General features: G+C 50.3%; 1 protein-coding gene across 11 annotated transcripts in view; it reads right to left on the bottom strand.

The window, feature by feature from the left end:
• The window catches only part of ZNF516 (zinc finger protein 516), a 114,568-nt gene extending 101,308 nt beyond the window's left edge, over positions 1-13,260 (bottom strand). For 8 of the 11 annotated variants that reach the window (XM_032653850.1, XM_032653853.1, XM_032653852.1 and 5 more), the window contains exon 1: positions 9,383-9,448. The gene's annotated coding sequence lies outside the window, so the exon portion shown is untranslated. Of the gene's footprint in view, positions 1-8,091; positions 9,006-9,382; positions 9,449-12,559; positions 12,658-12,956 lie in introns of those variants that run through there. The other 3 variants (XM_032653846.1, XM_032653847.1, XM_032653848.1) reach the window with 3 other exon arrangements.
• Between the last annotated feature and the right edge of the window lie 1,504 nt (positions 13,261-14,764).

Raw genomic sequence — 14,764 nt, 5'->3', positions numbered from 1 at the left:
CCGCGAGAGTCTCAGTGGTTAAGGAAGTGGGGGGAAGGGGACCAGAACGACTTCCTAACTGTTATGAATACTAAACAAAATACACACAGAATGTGGGAGCCTTGCTCACAGCGGGTGTGAGATGGATGTTTGTGGAAAGGAAATGAGCCTTGGTAGAGCATTTATGAGCTATTTATTTGGGGGGGCTGGTTTTTCAGGCATTCGCCCAATTTGATTCACGTCTGTAAGTCCTTAGTAGTAAAACTTCAATTTCTAATACAGCGAGAAACTTAATGCTCAATACCTGGGATCATATTGTCATGGCGATTCAAAAAATAGCTCTCAGTGCAGGGTACTGTGTTCTGATGCCCTCGGCTCCTTGTACCAGGGTAGCTCCAAGGAACCACATTTGGAAAGCCACCGCAGACCCACCCTAAGAGCATCATTGAAGACCGTCTACAGGAAAACACGTGGCCTGTGAAAAAGGTCAACATACAAATCAACGTGAGGCGTCTCCTTTAGGGTTCCAGGCTAGAAAAGGCTTCTCTTTCACAGAACCGGTGAGTTTTGCCTGTATTGTCAATTCGACATATAAATGGCCCTGTTTCGCTCTTGTTTTAGTGACCAGAAAGCTCAGATTATAAATTTTGGTCCAAGTACACCCACCGGAGGGAACACAATGATCTGGATACGGAATCCTATTTTCCCCTTGTCAGGACCTATTATCCCATTTCCTTGTTCTTGACTTTTATTTAAGTTTCACTCTATATTTAATGTAGACCTCAAGTGTGTACCTCACACCCTTTATGGAATGGGGATGAACAAGCAAACGCTTCCTACCAACAGACGAATAACAGGATTTCAGTCACCAGATTCTCCAACGAGCCTCTGCCAAAATCCTCACGGAAGGGGATACAGGATGATGTCCATACACCGATTAAACAAATCTCTACAATCCGCGTTTACATGGGCCATTACGTATTTTGAGAAACGTCTAGAAAGGTAGCAACCTACCTAGGGCACAGTGTCAGGAAGATAATGAGGAAGCACGAACTTCTTCAGAGAATGGAAAACAAAATGCAAAATCTGGGTCTCAGTTTACTGATTTTTCCCCTTAAGAGAAAACCTAGAATGTTGGCTATGTTTGCCCACTTGGAGAACGCAAAGGAGACAGGTTTTCTAAGCGGCTCTTGCAAGATGAAGACAAATTCCCTGCACCCTGGCCCAGCTCCCAAATTTGCCGGAGCAGGCAGAGGGAACGGATCCCCTATACGGCATCCAGGAGCAGAGCAAGACCCCGCCAGCCCGTCCCATGGGTGCTGTGGCCACCTGTCTGAGCTGCCGTCGCCAACGGGGAAAAGGGAAGTGTGGTCTCACCGAGGTCGGCTTGCCCCTCTCCCCGACGTGTCTTCCTCTTCCTTGCCATCTTGTCCACCTACACCAAAGATGTGCACAAGGGAAGGTGCCCACCTGCTCTGGTCTCCCCCGTGGCTCTCCCCAGCCCACCTGGCAGTCACCCACTCCATCGCGATGAGAGCCTGGCCCTGCACGTGCCCTGCCCTGCACGAGCGTGTGCTTCACCTCTGCCGCGGCCTCAGACAGGAGGCCCACCAGAGACTGCGGGTCTATCTCAGCCACCGCTGGTCCTCGAGGACCCCTTTCCCTGCATGTTTTGCTGGCTGCTTTCTTCTAGGACTTTCTATCCCCTGCTGGTGATGTGCTTTCTATATTTACTCTCTTATAAAAAGTGATGAGAGTAGGGTGTTACCATTGGGTTTCCCAAGAAAATCTGTACCCGGGCCCCGTGCTGAGCTGGGAACGGGTGCCCGCAGCTGCCAGGTCTTGGGTGATGACGGGGCTTCCCCGTTTCCTCCCAGTCTGAGTTCGGTGATGCTGGGTGGCCTTGAAGTAGGACGGTTTATGCAGTTCTCCCACTAACACGATATCCCCATGGAGAGCTGCAAAAATTTAGTCAACGTTTTTTCTTCTCTCTGGAGACAGATTTAAGCATCAGAAAGTGAAACTGAAGTGGAGCCCTCTCCCTCCTGTCCTAAAAAACCCACCACTTTGCTGGGTCTACATCTGCAGAGCTCGATCAGCCCTGCACCTTCTCAACAACTCAGACTGCGACCGCACTTTCTTCTGTGCGCTCAGCACGGGGTACCAGGAAGAGACCAGACTGTGACTCAGGAAACCTGGGTTTGAGCTCGGCTCCATCACTCTGGCCTCAGCCAAATCACTAAGTCCTTCTGCCGTTCAGTACCTGTAAAATACCCAGATTCACCCCCAAATCATCTCTAAGTCAGTTGCAAATAACACACATATAACTCAGTATGAGCCTTTTTAAACAAGTCTAAATAGAAATAACATAAATGTACAAAGAAAGGTAAATAACCAGCAAAGTAAATTTTTCCCTTCATGGTCATCCTGTAGTATCAATTGAAAACTCCTGACAGACACGAAAACCCTACTCTGGAGCAATGCACCCCCGTAACCTGCTCGGGCCACGAAGGTACAGCTCAGTAAGCGTCTAAATGGTGCCTTTGTGGCCCCGAAGATCTAATGCACTTTCCAAAATAGTCTACTATTTCCATGGACACTGGAAAGACCTAATTTAACCGCTGGCTGAAATGCATACTCTCAACTGCCCTCTGAACGTCTGTAGCTAAATGAACACGGATGGTCAATGGACTCCCACATGCACAAAAAATCCCAAATTCTAACTGCTGTAACCTCTTGTTTTAACCAATCCCTACAGATACTTGAAAATGTGTAGCTATTAGGAAAATTAACCTTCCTTTGTAAAGTTCAAATTTTAAGCAGCCCATAATCTTTCATCAACCTAGAAAATAACTGATAAGCCAATCTTCCTGTAAAACCCTTAACAGATTCTGCTTTTCTGTCACCAGGGTAATTTACTGAGGCCAATTTTAATCCTACCACTGAACCACTAATCCCATGACTCTGCAGAATTGTCCCAAGTTTACGTTGCTATGGCAAGTATTTTTACATCAGGAATTCAGTTACTTACTCATAGTTGTGTTTTTCAAGTTGGTTTTAGAAATGAGATCATCGTCCTTGCCTCTTGTTTTAAAAAGTGAAAAGCCACGTCTGAACTCAGGAAGCCATCTGAGCACATGGCCGGGTCATCACAGTAGCACTAATTTAAGTTACGCGTGGTGTTACTCAAAGGAACAAATTACCACCGTTTTGCTAACGGTCATGCTAAAGACACAAAAAGCTCTGGTATGAAGAATCTCCGTCTGGTGGGACTACGGTTATCAATGTGAATGATTTTCTCCAACTGGCACAAAAATCGCCCCGGGTCACTGACGGTGTCAATATACAGGATGTCACCCAAAGCAGCCTTCATTCACACCACTCAAATTCTCTGAGAGGTACCTTCCCATCCACATATGCCCACATATGCTTTACAGGCAACACACATGAATGAGTATAAATGTGCTTACTCCTCTCCTTAAAACAGGAAACACAGTATGGTTAAAACTAATGAGACAGATTCAGCAGGAGACTATCTGGACACACGTGAGCTTTGGTGGGCAACTCCACAGCCATACGGGACCCTAAAAATGGAGGCAGAAACCTTGATTCTCCACGTGCACAGCTTCCTGAGACGTGGCATCTAGCAGAGGAGCTACCCTTGTGATTAAATCCACATCTATCTGAAAATTCAGAATAACACGTGTAAACTAAACAAGGTGAAAACATCTAGATAATCCCAGAACAGCACCACAAAAGTTTGAATTATAGAACAGGATCACCCATCCGTCCACTGGTTCATCCATCCATTTAAAAAAGAATAGCCAATTCTTTAAGGGGGAAAAAAAAAAAACAACACATTTTTTTTTTTAGCTCTAGGTTAAAGTCGCCAGAATAATCAGGAACGAAACAGTGAAAGTCCTGTCTCACTAACCCAACTTTCAGCCTATTTACAACCAGCAGAAGTTTTAACTGCTCACTTTGGGCTGTGTGTCTTCCTGAACCAACACAGTCAGCCAACATTTAATGTCAAACTCTTTTCCACAAAAATTATTTCAGGAAAAAAAAGTGACACTTGCTCACAGCCCTCAAATATCAACAGAATGAGAAGCTGCTAGAGACAGCCTCTCGGCACATCTCTGGTTGCATCCTTCACTGCCCTCACTTTCGAAGAACATTCTGGAATGCTGAAATGAATCAGTACCTCATGCAGCCCAAGTCAGCCCGAGCAGCATAGGTTAAACAGTGCCACATGGCAAACACAGGCGCATGCTGCCCTTGTCTGAGACAAAGGACAAAAATTCCTAAACAAATATCTTTTCTTTTCACATGGGAGGAGGTGAAGAGGGGAGGGTTTTTCAAGTGAGACCAAATAATGCCGAAAAAAGCTTTTTCTTTAATTCTTAGAGCCTAAGAAAAAAACTAGAGTTTTACCAGAGAACCTCAGTTTTTCAGAGTCTCCCTTCAACTACATCCTGAAAGCTAACACCACAAGTTAGCCTAGCTCCCCATACCCTAAATGAGCAAGAAATAACAAGACAGCTGCATCTGAGGGCTGAGCTGACAACAGCAATCCTCTGGGTGCCAGAAACGGTGAGAGACAAGCCTACCTGCTTTTGAAGGAATAAAACATCAGCTTACTTTAGTCTTGAAAATAAAATACATTAATATCTCAACCGACTTTCAACGCTCCATTGAGGAGGTGTCTGAACCTCACGATCACATAAAATACATGTCTCTTAAAGTCAGTTTTTGGAATGCGATGACTTGATTAAATTCCTGACAGCAAAGCATCGTCAACAACAACAAAAGAACAGAAAGAAAAAGAATCTACCGAATGAACACATAGTTGAAATATACTTGTAAAATATATCTGTAAAACGTATATTTGAAATGTATTTGTAAAACGTATCTAAACCCAATGGAGCTGCTTTTTAAATTTATTTTTTCGACTCACCGGTGTGGTGTTTTACTCATCATTTTACACATATTTACATGTTTGGGTTCTAAAAATAGTTGCATTTCTGATGATTTCTGCTTTGTAATTTTCAGTACCATTGGCACTGAAGACTAAATGCCAACTCTTTTTCGGAAAACTACTTTTAAGGGATATTGAAAGCCACAGAATTATACTTCGTTACCATTCCGATGTATGCTACTGGAAAACATTTCATCCTGGACATAAATATTCCAACCAGCACTAGCTTTGGAAAGAAAAGCTTCAGCTGTTCACATCCCGTGTAGCCAGACGCAAGGGATAGAGAATACACAAAACAGACAGTTGCAACTGCTAATTGTTACCAGTCCGTCTGAAATATACTTGATATACCTTAGCAGATAGTGTAAATTTCAAATACAAGCAATGCACTTACTGGGCCTATATATGTATCCTCCCTATGACTATTTAAGTCATAACCCTCAAACAGTCCTCTCTTGAAGAAAATTAATTTTAAAATAAAGATGCTTTTAAAAGAACTGGATGAGACATTTTAAATTTATAGTGAAAGTTTTTCTTTATTTTTTCCATAAGGTTTGTTGTATTAAGAAATTCTTCTTAAATAAACATTTGATGTGACCCCTTTCTTAAAATGGGCTCGTGACAATTTGTCGAAATTTCTGAGAACTGTAAGGTATTCATAGCTAGAGTCAGAGGATGAAGAGGATATGCCCTCCCATAAATCACTCCCCCCTCTGGTGAGAGAGGTAGGGCGGGATCTCAGCTCCCTCAGGGCAGAGGTCATCCCTCCATCAAAGAGAAATGTCCCACCTCCCTACTGCCCCCCACACACACAATTCACTTGTTCCTGGGTCCAGAGAGGATGGCAGCAAAGGCATGAATCTAAAAAATGCTGTCACTCTTGTGGTCCCAAGGCACATTCACACCCTAACAGGCTGCTGCCAACACACTGCTGGTCATCAGACGGAACAGGCTGGGGGTGACATCCCGAGGAGAAGACAGGAAGGAGAAGAGACCCACCGTCACCTGTGTGACTCATGCCGCCAGTTAGCACCAAGCCCAGCGCAGAACAAGAGTTGAAAAATTGCTGGTACCCAAACTCCAGAGCAGACAGAATGGCAGCCCAGGGATGCACACCCACACTCCACATTCACATCTGCCTTCTCAAAGCTCCATCCCGCTAGCCTACCTCTATACCACCACACATGGAGATGTATTCCAAACACCACCTGATCAGACTTCAGAACAAATCCACCTCCTGACACGGCTCTATTCATTTAAAAATGCAAATCCAAATGAGATGAGGCTTCCTACCAAGAGCATAAGGGTCTGGGAGCGAAAGACAGTGATGCGATGAATTCTTCCTGTTTAGACATTAATAATTCTGGAAGAAAAGATCAAAGGTGCCCAGTGCTAAGCAAGCCAAGGCAGGTCCGTGTGCTGGCTGCCAGTTCTGCCAGTGTAAGTACAGCGAGGGGGACACAGGCAGCGGGGCCAGGGCAATGCAGCACACAGGCCCACTGGTATCCTCTGGACGGCATTCAGTAAGAAGAGAGTTAATGGAACTTTCCCCACAGCCTCTAGAGCTTTTGAGGGGGAGGGGTTAGGGCAGCAAAGAGATGCATTTTTTGAAAGAATTGACTGTGTCAGAATAAGTCCATCCAAGTGCTAAAAGGTATAAACATTTACAGCATGTAAGATGTCTGCTTTTGAAGAAGGAATGTTACGTTCAAATATTTATAACTGCAGATATCTGATCAAATACATTTCACTTTCTTCTGCTTTCTACCATTAGCTCTATGCCTTCAGCTGAAATCTATGCCTATCACCGAGAAAGGTTAGCTGTCTCCAGCTAAATTTGGCCATCAAACACCAATGAAAAAGTTATTTGTTTCCTGCACAACAGAGTTGCTTTATTCAGTTGGAAATCTAGCTACATTATAAGCAAAATCCCACTTTTAATGATATAACTAAAAGCAATGTCGAAAATGGAATAAAAACCAAAAGAGTGCAGTCTCTTGCACACTGAAAACAAATATATTATGAAAGGAAAGTACACACGTCTGGACAAGCTCCTTCCCGCTGAACAGAGTCAGCTTCTATTTCAGTTTCCTATTTCTATGCCATTAAGGTATAATGCAGCTGAAACTCTAAACACAATCTCCAGCCAGACTTAGAGCCACTCCCACAAAATTCTTTATAAGAGTCCTTCTGGTAAATTATGAATAAGACCAATACGTATCCTGGAAAAGGAATAAATAAAACTCCACAGCAACCCAATAAACTGAGCACTGGTTTTTCAAGAACTATCCATGACTAAACTCTACTTAAATTCCTAGGTCACATCATCATTTTTCCCTGTTTAGTAACGCTGAAAACCATCTGTTCGAGTTGACCCCACTTTGAGTTCTTTAAAGAAGTCTCCTTTTCTTTTTCACATAATTGTTGCTAAACTTAATCTCCCCATTGAACGCTCCACCTGTAAGACTCAAATATCTCCACGTAGGAGCAAGTAAGGTAAATGAAGTTAAAGTTTAATTCACGGAAGTGGAGACGAGGTGATTTCAGCATCGACCTGTTTTCACAGACATCTCCCATTCTATTCACTCTGCGTTGGTCTCTGAGATGTCTCATAAAGTTAGAAATGTGGGGACTTCGGAGCCCCAAGGAAACTTTAATCTCTAAATTAGTCAACTTTAAAGGTCCTCTACAAATAACAATGGGATTAAGACCAGTGATGAAAACTCTTCTCAAATCATCACTGACTAGTATCAGTTACACGTCCAAAAGTTAAAAGTCCTTGATGGAGCAAGTTTCAGTATACTAAGCCATTTGGAAAGATTACGCTGACAACAAAAGCTTTCGGAAATGAAACGAAGCAAAACTCCTCTCTCTTTTTCCACTGTTGAATCCTGCGCCTACCAAATACGCTCCTTGGCTGTTCTGTTTCATTTTACAGACATTCGCATTCTTCTCAGTTAGCTTTATGGCACATCCCTTGGGCTTGTTGTTTTTTCAGAATGTTAATGTGCTCTAAACGTTTCATTTTATTCAAATTAGCAAATTTAACAAAATAAAGCCTTACTAATGAACTGAGAAAAATACCAGACATAATATATTTGTATCTTAACACATCAAAATTCTAATTCCATTACCAAAATACTGGAGTCTCGCTCAGAGCTCAGGGTCTCCCAGGGTCCATTCAAGACAGCATGGGAATTGCTCTCGTGAAACTGTCTGTCCTTCTCCAGGACCCGAACTCCCAGACCCAGGCACGGCCGGCCAGCTCCGCACCCTCCAATTTCGCACACAGGCGGGGAAACTGCGCGGCAGTGGTATGTGGGATAGTTAATTCCGGCCAGTCTGTGTCAATATAAATAACACAGCTATTTTGACGCCACAATCAAAGAATGCAAGAGAAAATGAAGGAGGAACAAACAAATGATAAAACGAGCTCTTTTTTTTTGCGCGGCAGTAGAAAGATCCTACCAAATAGCATGCATGCCTAGTTCCTTAAAGTAGCACTTACATTCCTAAACCAAAATACTCCGATCATACTAACAGGAAGGCATGAAAAATAATCTGGCAAAGATCCTGTCGGGGAATAACCACCCTTGCTTCTCCTCCGGTCAGACCTTTAATGGTATTTATCACACCGCCACGGGGTGGGAGCACCTCAATGTTTAAGTCATCTTTAATCAAGACTGGAGACCTAGGGCAGGTTCATGGGGGAAATGCAGGTCTGTTGCACGTTTAATGAAGACTTTTGTGACCTGCCGTTAGGTCGGCGCGGTGCGCGGCCCAGCGTCCCGCAGCCCTGCCCTTTGTTACGCGGTGGACCCCGCCGGCAGGCCTGGCCCCCAACCACGGACACCCCGGGGCTTCCAGCCGCAGCCCAGAGGGCACGCGGGGTCCCCACGGCCGACACGCACCAGGTCCCACGCGCAGGACGCAGCAACTCCACGCGCGGACGCCCCACACGGGGACGCCCGGGCCCGGTGCCCACCAGCCCCTCGCGCACAAATCCGCGCGCTGCCCGCGGCCCGGCACCAGGTCAGGTATGAACACTTATGTAATCGCCCGGGGGCCACGCCTCTCCCACCGCCCCACCTCCGCCAGGACAAAGTGAAGTTTAAAATAGAAACCAATTACCTGGCCTCCGCCGCGCCTCGGCCCCCGGAGCGCGGTCCGCGCCGCCGCGCACACCCCCGCCCCAGCCGGGGCCCAGCGCAGCCCGCCCCCCGCCCCGGCCCGGCCCGGCCCGGCCCGCCCCCCCCGCCCCGCGCCGACCCCGCCCCTGACCAGGCCCTCACCCCCCGGCCGGGCCCCCCAGTCTCCCGCCCCAGAGCAGCCCCGGGCCCTGCACTCCCCACCCCCAACCTCATCCCCGCCCCCTCCCGCCGGCCCGATCCCTCCCCAGTTAGACCCTCTCCGGCCCGCACGGACCCCCGCCTTTGTTACGGTGCGAAGTTGGGCCGTGGGTCCCCGTCTCTTTCACTTCTTGGGTTACAGTGCAGGCGTGTGACGTCCGCTCCACATGACGGGGGCGGGGGGCGGGCGCCGGGGGGAGGGGGCGGGCCGGGCCCTCCCCCACCCCCCCGCCCCGCCCGCCCCGCCCACGGCCCTCCCCCAGTTAGCCGGGCCGCGAGAGGCCGCCGCCCCCGGGGCGGGCAGGTAAATGCCCCCGCCCCCGCCCGGCCCCCGCCTCCCCAGGCGCCCCAGGCCCAGCGCCGCACCAGCGGGAGACACAGAAATAGGAATGATTTAATCTAACGACGCCTCCCCCTTCTGCCCATTCCTCAATCCGCGAGCTCACAGAGATTGGGGGGCGGGGGGAAGAGAATCGAGTCGTACTCGGATTTAGGGGGCGGAAATGGCCCGGGCGGGAGGCGCGGGGCTCCGGACACCACCTTGTAACCGAGTTAGGATCTGGATGGGAGAGGACGAAGGTCGCCCGGGGTCGCCCGCGGACCCTCCGGCAGACCTCCGCGCGGCTCTGCAGCCGGACACACCGTGCGTGGACCAGGTCGGGTCGCAGGGTGCCTCCCAGGGGTCTCGGGGAAGCAGGGGACACATGTGGGTCCTTAACCCGTTCCCTGTAGCATTACCATCCATCCCAGAGCGAGGCAGCACAGCCACTCCAATACAGAACAGAGATGCTACATGGCTGGTAGCATGCGTCCACACACAACACTACCAGTATTCCTAGGGAAGTTGGTGCCGGGTTAAACCCGTAGGAAATGTGTGGCGGCCCGTGACGCGCTCCGCCCGTGAATGTGCCCATTGTGCGCGGGAGCCACGGCCAGCCCTTCGCATTCATAAGTCGGGTGGGCAGCAGAACTCTGACCATAAGCAGGTCACATTCTAGCCTTTGCCATGGACTAAGGATCAACTGCCAGTGAGAAAATAAAATGTGAAGTTGGAAGGTCCACGCTGCCCTTCACTTTTACAGTTAACACCAGTTTCAACAATCCTCGACCTGGCTACGCTTAGCGCCCGGCGAGTGGGCTCCCTCCCTCCGACCCCAAGAGCGCAGGGCGCGCCTGCCGCGTGGGAACGTGACGGAAGGAACCACACATTTCGATTCCCTAGTCTCTGAGAAGCACAATCGCATCACTCCTTTTCTTCCCCGTCTGCAGGTTTCGACTGGAATCCGAAAGCACTTCTTACGCCCATTCTTTACGAGGGGACACTCAGAGGATGGAGGGTCTCCATTTGGACTGCCGCGTGCCCACCTAGCTTCAAAGACTCAGAAAAAAGCGTGTCCACGTCTACAGCTCTCAACTGTGCAAATCAGGAGCCTGAGGACGCGTGGGGCTGGTCGGATTTAACAGTGTGCAGACACATGGGCGCATGCACGCGCGCGCGCGTACACACACCCCAAATTACCTCCGGGATGGAGAAAGCCGCTGCGGATTGGCCGGGAGAGCCGTCACTCACACCCAGGGGGCAGGGAGACTTCGCAAGGCTGTTTCCTTTTTTTCCCCTTCCCTACCGTTTCATTTATTGGTAAAACAACAGCAGAGGTCTGAAAGTTAGCCATCTGCGCCGAGAGAGAGTTTGCCTTCGTTAACGAGGGGGGGTGCGTCAGACAATATCCGTTTAAATATATTTTGTACTTCCTCAATGGATGAAAGGGGAAATTAGCAATCGGGGTGGGGGAGGACAGGGAGAGCGCGGTGAAAAGGAGGGGGTCATCCGGGAGGGGATGGACGCAGGGTGAAGCTGTTCTCAACACCCAAAAGGGACTCTGACCTTTCATTGATCTCGAAATTAAAAAATGTTCTTCACAGGTCAGATTAGAACAAACGCTGGTCCTAATTTATGAACTCATTATTTTAATTTTATTATTTAAGCATGCGCCAGCAATCGTGTTTCCTTAAGAAAGAACTGACCTATTTTTGGCTGGAGATAAACGATCATGTTAACAGATGTTAATCTTGTAATCTGTTTTTCCTGTAAGCACTTTACATACCCGGGTTTCAGACCTTAAAAATAACGTCTTTTCCAAAAAGACCTGACGTCACAATTCACTCCCTGAAAAATCACTCCCCCTCTCCAGTTTTTTTCCTCCGCAACGATCTCAAAGACATTAAATCTTTTCCACTTTATAAACGCTGATTTGTTCTGCCTCGACTCCCACAGGCTTTTATTTGCATTTCAAATTCCACAGGTTACACCAGTCGCCTTTTCAAAAAATGTAAACCAACAATGAAGCAGCAAATGGCTTTCTGTGCATCTGGATTAAATAAGGCACAGAATGAATATATCTTAAAAGAGGGCTGAGCAAGTTGATCTTTGCACACCCGGAGACCAAGTAATTCTTTATCAGTAAGCCCAGCGGAATGAGTAAAACACAGACACACAACCCCAGAAGCCCCTGGTCACATCCCGGTCTGCTGCGGGGAGCTTATTAACGCTGATAATAAGCGAGGCTGACTTACAGACCCACATTTTTCGGATACAAGGCTCGGTCTCTCGGGTCCCTAATAGCAAAGCTCCACCGGCTCCCCAGCCCACCACGGCTGATTGTCACCGCACACCAACCTTCCTTCATGAACCCCTGTTTTAAATACCCAACTCGGCTGTCTTTTAACAAACTTATTCATACAAAGTTTCTTTAAAACTCGACGAGGCGGTTCAATCTAAATACTGATCGAAACACTTCAGTAGGTTAGCTCCCCCTGGAAATGGCAGACGAGGCGCTTTTCCATCACTACCACCCCCAAACACACACCCCAAGTATTCTTTTCTAGTATATACGCGGGTATACAGCGCGATCAATACCTCCCCCGCCCCCAGCCACGCCAGGCTGGGTGCATCTCCGAGGAGCCCCTGCCACGCTGACCCCGTCTCCCCACCCCGCCTCAGTCACTGCGAGAACCCTCGTCCCCAACCCCACTCCGGCCCTAACTTCCCTTCCGGGCTCTCACTTCTTTAATGTTAGGGTCACTTATGCGCTCCCAGCTGATGGGCACGCAACCAGGGGAGGGGGGGAACAACGCCCCTCCCCTCAAGCACGTCCCCGAGGCAGCAGCGCTCGGTGCCCACTGGCATCGACCCCATCAACCAAACCCTTAATAACTGAAGCGGCTCCTCGGGCCCCGAGGCCCCAGCACCCACCTTCATTAGCCGGAGCGTTTTACTTTAAAGTAAGGCAATTTGCTCTTTGTCTCCTAATGGATGGAGAGCGCATCCGAGCTCCCCTCCTCCCGCGTCGCCTTTGACGAAGTGTACAAAGCCGGAGCCTCCTCCGCGCTCCCACCCCGCCCCTCCACTGCGGTAAAAGCCACCTCCCGGGCGCTCGCTGGGCCGCCCGAAGTTGCATCTTCCCTCTCCCGGAATTGCGGAGCGGAGCAACTAGCCACCGGGAAAGCGAACCGCCCTCCCCGCGCCCCGGAGTCCTTTCCCGGAGCCCCGACCCCCGCGGCGCACGCCGGGTCCCCCACACGTCGAGGCCTGGTCCCAAGCGCCCCCCGCCCCTCCCGCGGGCCCCGCCGCGCCTACACCCCGGCCCTACCTTGGCGGGGAGGCGGGCGGCCCGGGGAGGAGGACGCGCACGCCCCGCGCCTCTGAAGGTGAAGCCGAGCGCCCGAGGCGCGGAGCCGAGCGCTGCACTAGACCGACCGCGCCAGCTGCTCCCGGGCGCGGGGGACGCGCGAGGGCGCGCGGGACCCACCACGCGCCCGGCCCCCTCCCCGCGCCGCCCGCGCGCGCCCCGGGACGCGCCCGCCCCGCGGGGACCCCGGCGCCGGCCGGGCTCCGGGGATTGCCGCGGTGCGGGGAGGGGACCGGGCCCCCAGCGGCCCGGCGCAGGCCCGAGACTTCCCCCAGCCCCGGAATGGTCTGCCCTGTAGGAAACGCACACGCTCCACTATTGTCTCATCAGCACAAAGTTCTGCCACACTGCGGGGAAAGTCTGGAGGCTCGCGATGACTCAGACACTGATAATTTTTCCCCTAATAGCACTGAATCCCGATCCCAGCGGCTAGTTGTCGCCCCTTATTCCCAAGGACTAGCGCTGCCGCAGATCCAGTTACGGGAAGCTGTTTACGCGCACACACGGATACACACACAGGCACGCATCCATACGTGCAAGCGTGCTGGGAATGCATGTTCAGCCGGCTTGGGCACCTGAGCCCTAAGCCTGGAATCCAGATTTATAGGCGGGTATCCTTCCGGTGGTCCCAGCCGCGCGTGGTTTACAAGCCGCTTAGGGTGTGCGTTTCACCTAACTTCCTGATAAAGGTGCCGGGGGTATTCAGACAGGGTGTCTGCAGAGGAAGTCCGGAATCAAGATGGGGTCCCACTGGAAAGACCTCAGAGCCAGATTCTGCTGTCTGGCAATTTTAAAATCCTGTTGTTTTTTATTTTATCCTTGAAAAGTTCCACTTTAATTTTTGTTTTTCAAACTCCACTTTCTCACCCCAATTACTACTCTCCGTGGGCCGTAGTTAGTTGCACTAAGTCGAGTCTGAGAATGGAAATCCCAATTTGACTCCAGAAATCTTTCACGGGGGGGTGGGTGACTGCAGAGGAGAAGGGGCGGGAGGGGGGCAGATGGAGGGGAAGGAGGAGAGGGTGAAGGGGGGAGGCTGTGGGAGCGGGAGCCCCTCCCACCCCCCCCCCCCCCGCACGCTCGAGCCGGGGGTGACGTAGACCCAGGGAGCGGTGACCTGCGCGGAGTAATGCTGCCCTCTCCCACCGGGCTCCTGGCCGTGTTCTGCTCACCTCGTGACGATCTGCAGTGGAGATGGATTCCATCCAAGACACGGCCGTGGCTCTGCTGTGGAGGCCGCGCTACGATCCAGGCCTTACCTTCCGCGGTGGCATTTCTCTCGGAGCCTAACGTTCGCTAATGTTCACGGCTGCTGCAGCAGCTCGGGGGCCCGCCCCAGCTCAGGGCATTTACAACAGAAACCACTACGGACCAGCACCCAGGAAGGGAGTTGTGCCTGCAAGGCTGGACTCTCAGCCAGTGGGCCATTCTGCGTGTGTGCAACGTGAGTGCAGGGTGTGTGATGTGTGTGCGTGTGTGTGCATGTGCGTGCGTTTCCACGAAGCAAGGCAGTGGGGGGTAGAGAGACAGGGAGGGAGCAAGACGGCCGAGAACCTTTGCGAGAAGGATTCCTGGTCATAAAATATGATTAATGATCTGCACTAATGCGGAGAGCAGGCATGGTTAAAGGTCGTTGACGATTGTTGCTGGTTTCAGCCTGAATGCCTGAGTGCAATGTATTCTTGAACAATCACATTTAAGCCCGATTCACAGAAAAGTATTGAAGTGCCCACAATTCTTTACAATGCAGAGTAAAAATGCACAAATAA

Source organism: Phocoena sinus, chromosome 14 (assembly GCF_008692025.1).
Source record: "Phocoena sinus isolate mPhoSin1 chromosome 14, mPhoSin1.pri, whole genome shotgun sequence".
NCBI classification, from domain to species: domain Eukaryota; kingdom Metazoa; phylum Chordata; class Mammalia; order Artiodactyla; family Phocoenidae; genus Phocoena; species Phocoena sinus.
Note: the sequence above shows the minus strand (reverse complement) of the source record. Positions and strands in the feature narration are given on the sequence as shown.